We start from the raw sequence: 2,631 nt of genomic DNA on the forward strand, positions 1-2,631 counted from the left end.
AGTTTAGTAAAATGGTTTTAAAAAATAAAAAGATGTCAGATATTCATGGATTCATTTTCTCACCTGTGAGGCCAGACTCTTAAATCTCTGGCGCTTTGAGCAACAACAACCATCTGCACTGGAGAGCTTTTCTCTGGAAGCACCACCACGCTAGAAAAGACGAGAAGCACAGGTTTCACTTACAGAACTGTTTATGTGCAGAGACATCACCCAACAACCTGACTGAGCAGGACTAAACGTACACACACAAAAGCTCACTAAATAAACATTTGTTTATTTATTTGCGCCTGACGTCTAAATGCTGAAACATGGCGCATTTAACAGAAATATCTTACTGATGTTAAACACGTAATTCTTTTTGTAAACACAGGATTTAGTGGTAGGTAACGGAGCTGAGTGAGGCCTCTGTGAGAGGACCTTAAAACAATTCGCACTTCTGGATTTAATGAAAGAGCCTTTGTGTTAGTCCAGAACTGCTGCTATGACACTTATTACAGTTAAGAGATGTCCAGGTGAACGTACCACTTGGCGTCTATTGAGACATCAACAGCAGACACATGCTGCGGTTTCTCCTGTGCAGAAAATAGAAAAACAGGTTCAGTAAAGAAGCTAAAATACAACGCTCGAGTGTTACAACAAGCCTTCAGCTTCAATTTAAACAGAGTAAAATAATGTTGGAGGTTTACCTATAACCCTGCAGCGAACAGTCAAAGCAGGGCCTCAAACAGCCTCACATTACTCTAGCAGACACAACAGGAAAGGACAGAGCCACTGCAGGCTGAGCCTCGCTGGAAAGTCTGCACACCACCTACACATTCACGTCATGCGTGACGGAAGATGGCGATGGAGAGATTACCTTATTTGAAACTCGTGGTCCACGCGGTTGGAACTGAAGATGGCAGCTGCCCATCTTCATGTGCTACTCTTTATGAGTCATTCCTGAAGAAGCCAGCCGCCTGTGTAAACACAGAGAAAGATAAATGTGAGGTTTACATGGTTTGAGATCCATTTCAAATATTAGCATCTGCAAACTTCAGCAAGGAATTTTGCCTGAAATGTTACAGTATTTTTGAACTTTTTAGAAATACTGAAGGTTTCAGATTCATCAGGACCAAAAGTCTCTTTGCAGAAAGTTTAACACATCTTTTCGCACCTTGAAGCTGCTTCTATCTTTACGCCGTCTGTGTGTGGACATTAGTAATGCACAGAAATAAGGAATGCCTGCTTTGTAACTGATAAATCACTTAAAAGAAACAAAACAAAACAACCCGTCCACTTTGTCAGAGGTTTACCTACAACCCTGCAGCGAGTGGTCACAGCAGGGCCTCAAACAGCCTCACATTTCTCTAGCAGACACAACAGGAAAGGACAGAGCCACCGCAGGCTGAGCCTCGCTGGAAAGGTCTGCAAACCAACTACAAGAGGGAAGATTATGATGAAGAAATTACCATGGTCACATCTCGTGACCCATATGCCATCGACAGCAGCGGCCAGCCTTCGTGCACTGTCCCTGTGGATTAATGCAGAATCCAGCCACCTGAATAAACACAAATGTACAGAGACAACTATTTGATACACTGAAAACCAAAATGGCTAAAATCACTCACTTTAAAATAGTTTTACTTTGTCTGAGGTTTACCTATAACCCTGCCATGATGGGTCACAGCAGGGCCTCAAACAGCCTCACATTTCTCTAGCAGACACAACAGGAAAGGACAGAGCCACCGCAGGCTGAGCCTCGCTGGAAAGGTCTGCAGGATTTTCACAACACCGTAAAATGTTTTCAGCCTGTGGACCCAAAGTAAGAAACACCGGCTGTTGTTAAACTCAGTCTGCCATGTGTGTGAGGCAGCCAGTTGGAAGAAACGAAAAAGAAACGCGGCGTGTAAAACTTTAAAACGCGACTAATGTAAAAAAATAAGTAAATTGTAACGTAACCTACCCGCTTCAAAGTCATAACTTGGTGTGTGAAAGCTGAAACACTTCATATTTCAGGTTGGATGGTAGCAGATTAATCAAACGCACCGCCATGTTCGTCCACTGAATTCAACTGGAGACTCTGTGCGGATGTGACGTAGGTTTAGCATGTGCACGGGGTTTCCCAGCAGGGGGCAGTAAAACACCAAAGATGGCTACCGAATGTTGGTTTGATTTTGATTTAAACATAAATACATAGAAAAATACATACACGCATAGATAAATAAAGCTAAACGGTTAAGAATGTAAAACTGTGACAAAATAATAATAGACACAATAAATGAAAATAAGTTAAAATCTGTTTCTGTTTAAAGCATAGGGGTTTTCTATTGGTTACCAGTTTCAGTGACTTACTCAGGATGTTAAACTTGTTCATCCACTGATTTATACATGATCAGTTTTGAAGTACTTACTTTATGTGTAAGCAAGCCTCCCTAATAACAATAAAGGATTGACAACACTTTCCACACAGATTGTTGCACTTGTTAGGTGAAAAAAGGGATTTTTAAGCAATCTTATCAGAATCAGAATCAGCATGCTTTATTAATCCCTAAGGATATTATGTGGGTTACAGTTATCACATTCTCAAACAAAAGATACATTCCAGTTCTTAAAGCAGAGAAAAAAGCGTGGTGGTGGTGAGGAAAGAAGCTG

At 41.3% G+C, this 2,631-nt stretch overlaps 1 long non-coding RNA gene across 4 annotated transcripts; it reads right to left on the bottom strand.

Moving 5' to 3' along the window:
- Positions 1–69: 69 nt before the first annotated feature.
- Positions 70–2,079, bottom strand: LOC102209279 (uncharacterized). 4 transcript variants are annotated; one of them, XR_311908.2, is made up of 6 exons: positions 1,943–2,079; positions 1,640–1,788; positions 1,449–1,537; positions 857–956; positions 523–572; positions 70–150 (listed from the first exon to the last, which is right to left on the bottom strand). It is a non-coding gene; the product is annotated as an uncharacterized LOC102209279 (long non-coding RNA). The 4 variants fall into 4 exon arrangements; XR_001290455.1 differs by having other exon boundaries at positions 1,449–1,565; XR_001290456.1 differs by having other exon boundaries at positions 1,624–1,788.
- Between the last annotated feature and the right edge of the window lie 552 nt (positions 2,080–2,631).

This window comes from Pundamilia nyererei, unplaced genomic scaffold (assembly GCF_000239375.1).
Source record: "Pundamilia nyererei isolate P.nyererei 1_Seehausen unplaced genomic scaffold, PunNye1.0 scaffold00093, whole genome shotgun sequence".
Classification (NCBI taxonomy): domain Eukaryota; kingdom Metazoa; phylum Chordata; class Actinopteri; order Cichliformes; family Cichlidae; genus Pundamilia; species Pundamilia nyererei.